The following is a 10,972-nucleotide window of genomic DNA, read 5'->3' on the forward strand; positions in this document are numbered from 1 at the left end:
TAGATATAACCCTCCCTCTCTCTCGTAACCATTTACAACTGTTTTCACTAACCTTTATCACAAGAACTCTTCCTCTCGCAAACATACACACGCACAATCCTCATCGACCCTTTCTATATACATGGACCTGCCTATGTGTCTCATGTACGCACATTATCTTTACGCCTGTCTGTCACGCATTGTCTCACACCTCTCTTCCTAATCGACGAGTATGATTCTAGCAGAGCATTCTATAGGATGCCCCTTAAAGTTAGGTTGGATGAATAGTAATATCAGAGATAAAGGGGTTACCTTAGTCCGAGAACCTAGGGTTACAAATCCTAGCCGGCTTTGTCAGTGGACACAGAGTCCTTCACAATTCTGCTATCTTTGTCTTGTACGACTAGTCATCCATGGGTCTTCCTAAATGCGTCACGGGCCAACCAATGTGGCGCAGGACGGAACAGAACGAAGGGCCTCACCTCGACCCACCGAACCTCACGCGGTGACACACCCTCTGCCCCCACGTCTCATTATCTTCTCACACCCACAAATACCAACACAAACACCACACACATAGAAAATTTCTCCTGGTGCCTCTATTCCCTCCCCCATGCATATACACACTCAACGGAATGGAATCTGTTGTCGTGACGTCATATTCATCTCTCTCTCTCTAGACCACTCTCATTTCTCGTGCTATCTCTCCCACGCCCCCCGTCGGCCCCTCTATCCATGCCTCTCTCGAATACGTAATACACACACATACCTCTCTAGGCCCCACCAAATGCATCAACTACACATTCACACATGTTACATCACGTACCCCATTGTTCTAAAAATCCATCTCTTCACGTTTATTTCACATACAACATTCCTTTTGAATAAAGTGTGGCCAAAAAAATATTTTAGAGTTTCTACATATATACAACATTACAAAGTTATATGGAGGAGTACGAACGCTAATTTGCATTGCATGGTGCCCACAATGATATTTATTCTGTTGGGGAACGTAGCATAAATTCAAAATTTTCCTACGTGTCACCAAGATCTATCTATGGAGTCATCTAGCAACAAGGGAGGAGTGGATCTACATACCCTTGTAGATCGCGCGCGGAAGCGTTCAAGAGAACGGGGTTGATGGAGTCGTACTCGTCGTGATCCAAATCACCGATGTTCCTAGCGCCGAACGGACGGCACCTCCGCATTCAACACACGTACGGAGCAGCGCCGTCTCCTCCTTCTTGATCCAGCAAGGGGGGGAGGAGAGGTTGATGGAGATCCAGCAGCACGACGGCGTGGTGGTGGAAGTAGCGGGATTCCAACAGGGCTTCGCCAAGCGCTGCGGGAGGAGGGAGATGTGTCAAGGGAGGGAGAGGGAGGCGCCAGGGCTTAGGTATGGTTTCCCTCCCTTCCCCCCACTATATATAGGGCCAAGGGAGAGGGGGGAGGCGCAGCCTTGGCCCTTCCTCCAAGGAAGGGTGCGGCCAGGGGAGGAGTCCCTCCTCCCCAAGGCACCTCGGAGGTGCCTTCCCCCTTTAGGACTCTTCCTTTCCCTCTTCTCTTGGCGCATGGGCCTCTTGGGGCTGGTGCCCTTGGCCCATATAGGCCAAGGCGCACCCCCTACAGCCCATGTGGCCCCCCGGGGTAGGTGGCCCCACCCGGTGGACCCCCGGGACCCTTCCGGTGGTCCCGGTACAATACCGGTGACCCCGAAACTTGTCCCGATGGCCGAAATAGCACTTCCTATATATAATTCTTTACCTCCGGACCATTCTGGAACTCCTCATGACGTCCGGGATCTCATCCGGGACTCCGAACAACTTTCGGGTTACCGCATACTAATATCTCTATAACCCTAGCGTCATCGAACCTTAAGTGTGTAGACCCTACGGGTTCGGGAGACATGCAGACATGACCGAGATGACTCTCCGGTCAATAACCAACAAAGGGATCTGGATACCCATGTTGGCTCCCACATGTTCCACGATGATCTCATCGGATGAACCACGATGTCAAGGACTTAATCAATCCCGTATACAATTCCCTTTGTCTAGCGGTACGATACTTGCCCGAGATTTGATCGTCGGTATCCCGATACCTTGTTCAATCTCGTTACCGGCAAGTCTCTTTACTCGTTTCGTAACACATCATTCCGTGATCAACTCCTTGATCACATTGTGCACATTATGATGATGTCCTACCGAGTGGGCCCAGAGCTACCTCTCCATTTACACGGAGTGACAAATCCCAGTCTCGATTCGTGCCAACCCAACAGACACTTTCGGAGATACCTGTAGTGTACCTTTATAGCCACCCAGTTACGTTGTGACGTTTGGCACACCCAAAGCACTCCTACGGTATCCGGGAGTTGCACAATCTCATGGTCTAAGGAAATGATACTTGACATTAGAAAAGCTTTAGCATACGAACTACACGATCTTGTGCTAGGCTTAGGATTGGGTCTTGTCCATCACATCATTCTCCTAATGATGTGATCCCGTCATCAACGACATCCAATGTCCATGGTCAGGAAACCGTAACCATCTATTGATCAACGAGCTAGTCAACTAGAGGCTTACTAGGGACATGGTGTTGTCTATGTATCCACACATGTATCTGAGTTTCCTATCAATACAATTCTAGCATGGATAATAAACGATTATCATGAACAAGGAAATATAATAATAACTAATTTATTATTGCCTCCAGGGCATATTTCCAACATTCCGCACTGTGAATTTGTATATTTTTATACTATATACAAAGTTAGTAATAATAAAGAGAAACGAAGAGCATCTCTCTCTCCATCGCATACCCCCTGTACGCCCTTTCACGTATGCATACAAAACTATCTCCAGGTCCTCTAAAAGTAAGCCCCCCAGAAAATTCAGGCATGTTTCATCTTTCTCTCATGATATATGCAATGACGATCATTGTATTTGAAGCGAAAGCACGATACGTACATTGGACTTCAGAATCCACTCATTACGGTCACCATTTATGTTTAGTGGTTATTATGCAGTCATGGGCTCACCGCACAACTCTGTATTTGCTCATGACATGACTAGTTGACCAGTTAAACGCTCCACGTAGCGCCTCTAGTGTTGCATCACATTATCTCACTACCATCGTGCCCATCTGTCGACTTGTATCTACTCTACATCTACACTCTTATAAAATACATAAAATACACTCTTATAAAAAACAGAGTTGGTGATGATGGTGTGCCTGCCATCCTGCAATATAGGCCGTCCGATTTATATCTGACGGATAGGAAAGAAACTATGGCAATTTTGCAAAAAGGTACCCACACACCTCTCCACATTTGCAAATAAGGCCTTCCCTCGTTCATCCTTTTCTCTCACAAGATAAACAGGTCATACAAATGCATCTTGATGTTATGTGCAACGCACGGGCATCATGCTAGTAAGAATGAAAACAAACAACAAAAAAATATTTGGAAGGTGGTTCGAAGTCATGACCGCGGGCACAGCGGACAAGGTGGCCTTGTATCGGCATGCTGAGGCGTCTGTTTTAACACACAGGAGCTGGTGTTGTGATTATACACACACGCACACATGCACACGAACTGCATCCACGCAACACTCACACAAAGACATGCACCCATGCACGCACGCAACACTCACACGTACACACGCAGCCACGCACGCACGCAACACTCACAAGCACACACGCAACACTCACACGCACACATGCACGCGTGCATGCACACACCAGTACACCACACGACCAACACACACTCTCACGCTCAAGTTCTCAACCTACACGTGCATGCGCACACATCAGGCCCTGACAGACACATACACCAGGTGATTCCCGCGCACGGGTTGGAGCCTTGTCGCGCCTACATAAATTTGTGTTTATCTGACCTTTTGCCTATGCAAACTGACAGGTGGGACCCACAACAAACGTGGTCAATTTAACTAGTCAACATGGCGCCACGCAGACTATTTGGCCGGTCAACAGAGTGCAACCCTATGTTGAGCTGTGAGAAAGTGACCGTATAATCACCGCAAAACGTATATAGTGACCGTAATCAACTTATTCTGAAGTTCAGTGACCGTATTACGGTTTTCTCTCTGTAGGCCCTCCAAAACTACATCTCTACACGTTCTCGCATGTTACATCTAACAACTATGCAATACAGCACTACTACTACACTCTAACACAATAAATCATATGTGTTTTTAGTTTTACTAGATATCATATTGTTACTTATAATTATTCAGTTTGCATACATTAAAATTTCCTTTGAAATGTATGGCTAGTATCATCTACCACGTGGGAAAAATCCCGCCCTTTCCTGTTTAATCGGGTTTGTATCGATGGATCGTGCGAAACAGCAAAACTATACTAGTACTATACAGTACAAGTGACAGTTCACTGGGCCGTCGTGTCGTCTACTCCTCCGTCGTAAAAGTGGAGCGCTCGCTTTCATAAATCTTCTAGTCCCTTTCGCCGACATGTGGGACATCAAGCTACCAGGTCCACGTGCCATACCGGAATACAATGCAGAGCAGCCGGGGTGAAGTACCCCAGTCATGGCGCCGGCGTAGTAATGAGCAATGAGGCGTCAAATCACAAAGTTGCACCTTTCCCGCAGTTAAGTTGGAGGGACGAAGCAACCATCATTTCACTCGTTGCTGAATCTGCTTCTCCCTCATCTTCTTCAACTTAACCACGTGTTTCTTCTGTAGTTGTTCTGCCTCATGTGGGATGCGGATCGGCTTGGTAAAGCACTGATACGTGGGACCGCATGTTAGCAAACTGCCAGGACAATGTCCTCCAAAAATAAGAAGCCTAATTCTAGACTTACAAAGGGCTACGTAGCTGCTACATATACTTTCCATCTAATCTATATATGCCCACCTGATTTTTAGGTGGGGTGGGCCTAATCCTCTCCTTTAATCCAATCAAATAGTCCCACATCACATCAGTTCGCAACTTTACGTAAACCATTACGTGGATGTAGCATTGCTCAAATAAGAAACCTCCCCAGCCATCTGCGCGGCAAAATCACCTCCTTTTTACTAATCTCGATTCTATAATTTTTTAGATCAATATAATTGAGATTTTTATAGATATCACACAGGAGCAAAACCAAGTGGTACGGTTAAGGGCATCCATAATGTGTAGCCAAATGTGAAAATAGCTTTCGGCATCGTGGGAACCATTGTGGACGGTGTTGCCAAAGCGAAAAAGATGGAACCGAAGCTCCGTGATTGATTGATTGAAGGAATAGAAAAATGCAACGTCTCTCCTCTTTCTCCCATGCTTGGACGCATGTAGTACTATAGTATAGAGCATAGAGTCTACTCCCCTGTCCCTTCTATCACAAATCACAAAGCAGTGAGGCGTCAAATCACAAAAGCACGGACGAAGCAACCATCATTTCACTCTTCGCTGACTCCGCTTCTCCATCATCTTCTTCGAGAAGCCATCTCACCGCATTAGTTACTCCTAGTAGTACTAGTAAATGACTTCCTGGATGCAAATGGTGTTCTCCGTCAAACGCACTCGCCAAACCACCACAGAAAAAATATCGTCGACGTCACCGCAATGGGGAAGGAAGTCAAATATAGTTACTACCTCCATTTTTTGTACACAAGGCCAGTATATCAAAATTACAATTTGGAAAGGGCCACTAACACTAATCGAGGCAAAATTGATGGGGTTAGCAACCAAGGACATTAATATCCCCTGCATGCATGCGGAAGTGAGAAGGTTGGTTTGCATGGCGCTGCATTAATCAAGCGATGAGGAGTGAGATGGTTAGCTCTTTGGTCTTTGGAGAAGAAAATACACATTAATTGACACGTGAAACGAGGATTTGTATCGATTAAATCCCGCGAAGGAAAACCCAGCCTTTCTTTTTTAACACTAGTACTCCTAGTACGTACTAAAAAGAAACGAAGGGAGTACGTACTTATCCCGTTTGGGTCTAGGCCTTGCATTGCCAAACTTCACCACACATTTTTGCCAAGCTTGCCTAAAGTTTTCAAAATGAGAAGGAGGTACACTTGCGCACGGCTATCGCGGTCGCACCGCACCCTCACACGGTCGCTCCTGCACGCCGCGGTCGCACCGCACCCTCACACAGTCGCTCCTGCACGCCGCAAACCCAACCAAGGGAACGCACCCTCATTGACACGTGCTATCGCATGTGAACACACCAAACTCAGCCATCCTATCGCTGACACATAATTTTCATTCATAGAGTATGTTTATCCAACCGCATGTTGGGGAGTATCCGTACGGCCCGTGCGGTGGTCTGTTGGGGAAGAAGAAGAGGTGAGGAAGAAGGAAAGAAGGGTTAGGAGACGTAGGATATTCATCCAACCGCCTGAAATGGTAGGCTGACCCAAGTTAGGCGACTTGCATAACAAATATATGTTTTTACACAGCAAAAGATCCATGAAAACAACAACATAAATAAAAACTATCACTGCTCGCGGAAAGAGACGGCCTCGTCGTCTTTGGCTGCCGGCGCGAACCAGCCGACGTGTGTCTCCGCACCATGGTTGTCCTCGGCTTCCAGCTACTCGTTCAAGCGGAGCGTGCGGGCACTCTGCACGGATGAGAGCACAGCCCGGTTCAAGTCGAGGACGTCCGGTTCCGCCTGCAGGAGGGCCTCGATGGCAGCGGCATCCGCGCGCTCTGCGTCGAGTCGAGCCTCCGCCACCCGGTTCAAGTCCAGGACGTCTGGTTCTGCATGTAGGAGGGCGTTGATGAGAGTGGCATCCGCGCGCTCTGCATCAAGTCGAGCCTCTGCCGCTCGGTTCAAGTCCAGGACGTCCGGTTCCGCCTGCAGGAGGGCCTTGATGGCGGCGGCATCCGCGCGCTCCGCCTCAAGTTGAGCCTCTGCCGCCCGGTTCACATCCACGACATCCGGTTCCGCCTGCAGGAGAGCCTCGATGGCAGCGGCATGCGCGCACTCCGCGTCGAGTTGAGCCTCTACCTCCTGGTCCTCCTTTAGTATCGCCATGTTGAACCGTTGGTCTGCCTGCACCATGCGGGACTCGGATGCCGGCACGAAGTCGACGTCCATCGTCTCATACCCATCGGGGGACTTCTGCGCCGCGACCTCAGCCATGAACATTGGATCGGCTTCCTCCTCCTCGTAGCTTGGCTCCAGAGAACTCAAGGATTGGCCCGCCGCAAAGTGAGCTTGGGAATGGAGGTCTGTGGCGCCGACCGCCACCGTGATTTCTGCGCGGCACTCCGGCGTCAGCATCTTATAGTAAGTGATCTTGCGGCGCACCATGGCTTTCCGGCGAACTAGGGGATGCTTGATGCGGGCTAGGGGATCGAAAGGTGGGGGAATGGGCTGGAGATTTGGTGTGGTTTTAGGGCAGTGGCTGGCGTAGGCCGAGCAGCGAAGGTTCCAGTGACGACCGGTCAATCGGTTTTGACTGTACATCGCTCTTGTCGCGTTCGCGTTGCAGCCCGGCATGCTGGACCCTCCACGTCACCCACCGAATGGAACGCGCTTCGTCTTGCATGTTTGCTCGCTTGTGGGACCGCGGTTGAGAGCAAACCGACGTCCCTCCCCCTCCCCCGCCCGCATCATTTATTATACCACCACTCCCTCCGTTTTATGCGGAGTAAATAAAAACAGAGAGAGTATTACTACGGATGAGGATCCCCTGACATGGCCGAACCCATTGAGTAACTGACATGCGGGGCCTAGCAAGCATGGGGTCCGCCAGTAAGTGACCGAAAGGGAGGGTAAGGCAGGGATACCTACGTCAGAGGATCCACTTCCACTATACTACTTTGACCAAATGTTAGAGTAATAATATATGACATGCAACTTAAATAAAGCATACCATCAAATTCGTATGTGAAAGGAGCTTCCAATGATATAATTTTCGCATTATACATGTCATGTACTATTAATCTTGTCAATAGTCAAAGGCGGTCTTGAAAAATGCATTAGGCCCAATATAGATGGAAGGAGGGAGTAGAAAGGATAGGAGGGAGTATATTGTACGTTCAAAAACGAAACGAACATTGAATACCCTTTATATATGATTTGCGGATGCTATGATCACCGGTTCAAAATTTTGAATCCGCCTTAGGTATCACGTGCCCCCACTCGTTCCTTCTCAATTTCATCTCGGGGTCCGGAGATCTATTGAAAGAGGACTAGGGTGGGTACATGCGAATGATACTCGGCGGAATGTTCAAATGAGGCATGCGGGAGGATGGACTCGACTAGAGGGCGACATGATCGATGGAGAAGAGGGTTGGAGAGGAATGAGAAATAAGCAAACGCCACATGATTATACTTGAATGGCTCAAATAAACAATAAGTTGTCTCGCTTGGCCTACATAGTGAAAGGCCTAATGCGCAACGCGGAGCACTGACGCTCGAATATGGCCGGGAAAACAGGGAAACAGACATGTGGGGCACACCCGTCGGGACGACGTAGCGCAGACTAGTCCAATGGAGGAGCTAGCCCACGACCTCCTCGCCACCGACAACCGTTCATGTGGGTCGTTGGGGCCAACAATGGGGCGCAGCTCCAACACCGCCTCTGGACACGGCAACCGCGGTGAGCGACATGATCATATCGTTGCTAGACACGGTCGGTTTCAGTTTGCCGAGGGTGGCGTTAGTGTTGTGGCACGACCAACGGTATGTTTGGTTTGTGCCCAAGGTTGCCCCATCAAAGCATTGGATAGCCAAAATTTTGGTTTAGGTATTGGTTGCCCATGATTTGGCCGACATTGGTAAGAAAAATGAACTTGAGTTGGCTACAGTTCATTGGCATGCCAAAGAAAATGGCAACCATCCAAACAAAGACCAATCTTTCGGTCATGACCAAAATTTTGGTTGAGGTATTGGTTGCCCATGATATGGCCGACATTGGCAAGAAAAAAGAACTAGAGTTGGCTAGAGTTCATTGGCATGCCAAAAAAATGGCAACCATCCAAACAAAGACCAATATTTTGGTCATGACCAAAATTTTGGCAAGGAGCACTTTGGCCACAATCCAAACACATCCCAACGCCTGGCTCGTCGAGGATGCACGGGGCGCCGCGACGCACGCGGAGTGGTGTAGCGCGGCCAACTGCATCCTCTAGACCTGAGACCATGCCGGGTCGTCTTGCTTTTTCAGTGACATGCGGGGATCGCATGTGAGCAAAGGGCATCTCCAACGTTGCCACGACCGCAGCTGACTACCCTGGCACACCAAAACCCTCGTCCCTCGCGCCGTCACGCGGTGCGTTCCTAGCCGGCGCCAGCTGCCCGCATTCATGCCATTCGTTCATATGTCATCATTAAGAGGCTCGGTGCCCGAGGAAGAACTCCGGCGACTTAATGACGCACCCGGACGATTGGCCTCACCGGAATGCGCTACTTAAAGCGGCAATGCCCAGCTAACCTCCACACCATAGCGCATCGTCCTCCTACCTGGAACCACATCTGCCATGACCGCAAGCGCGAACGCTCTACGGGAGAGCTTGTCTTCGGGGATGGAGCTCGAGGTCGCCGCCCTCGCTGAAGTCGCCACACAAGCGGTGGCCACGCTGGCAGCCGACGATGGGAGCACCGTCAGCCACGCATCCTACTTGCCGCCGTCCAACATCTGGCACCGCTGAGGTCGGGGACTCCTCCGAGGATGAGTAGGGCATGGGAGGCGGTAGGGCATGGTGTGCCAAGTGGCCGGTCCGTCTCCCGTGTTCTACTTTTCCTCGCCGGAGACCACACCTTCACTTCACGGGTTTTGAACTCCGCCCCCGTACATGGAGATCACAGATGGAGGACGTCGGTCGCCGCCGTAGAATAGGTTTAGGGTCGGGTTTATTTTATTTTTTTGTCCTATAAAAGTTCGAAATGTAATGAAAATCAGCCGTGTTTGCATTAATCTCGGCCGGTGTATACGAACTTTCACAATAATATACATATGGTAGGAGTACTAGCAAGATGCCCGTGCGTTGCACGGAAGATCAAGATCTTGTGGGAGAAAAGGATGAATGAGGGAAAGCCTTATCTGAAAATGTGGAGAGGAGTGCGGGTAAATTGTCATAGTTTCCTTCCTATCCGTTAGATATAGATCGGACGGCCTATATTGCAGGATCGGACACATCTTTCTACATCTACGAGAACCTACGAAAGGGTTAACGTAAATTGCCTCTCTCTCTCCTCCCCTGATTTTCATGGTGGTGGGCCCCTCCCTCCCCCCAATCTACAATCAATAGCTCACACGTTTCACATTACGTTAATTACGTAACTGGGATTACGTAGGTGTAGCATTACTCGTCCTAAAGAACCCAACTAAGCCAACCTCCCAGAATATCGCGCAAGAAAAGACCCAGCCGCGCCGTTTTAGTCGGGATTACCGGATTACTAGTAGTAGTATCGATGGATCGCGCGAAGCAACATATTTTTTTGTGAGGGCGAAGCACCTAGTTTAAAAGGAAAAAATGCGGTACACTCACAACACTCCTGTCCTGGTCGCATTGCACCCCACACACGTTCGGTCCTGCACACGGCTCACGCAAACGGAACGTGCTTCGGCTTGCCTCTTCACTGACACGTGGGACTGCACTTGGAGAAACCGACCATGCGCCAAACTCCCCCCGCCCACCGCGCGAAAATCCTCCCCCCCACACCCAAAAATTCCCCCCAAATCTGATTCAACCGCCCTTCGGCGAACTAGCCAATAATATTCCCCAAACCCCCCTCCCCCCTGTCTCCCTCCACTCAATTCGCTCCGCCAAAGCCACCCTCCTCACCGCGCCGATACGTCGGCGCGGCGGTTCGGCAATCCTCTCACTCCCACAATATGCTCTCGTAGACTGCTGTCCTCTAGCCGCGCCGCCAACTCTGGCTACGTTCTTGTGGAGGCGCACGGCGGTCAGCGCCGCCGCCGCTGGCGACGTTCATGTGGAGACGCACGGCGGTCAACTTCTCCCACGGTACGCGCATTCTAGACTGAGGCCCCGTTCATATTGGTGT

The sequence above is a fragment of the Triticum urartu genome, chromosome 6A, assembly GCF_056163025.1.
Source record: "Triticum urartu cultivar PI428250 chromosome 6A, HENAU_Tu73, whole genome shotgun sequence".
NCBI lineage: Eukaryota > Viridiplantae > Streptophyta > Magnoliopsida > Poales > Poaceae > Triticum > Triticum urartu.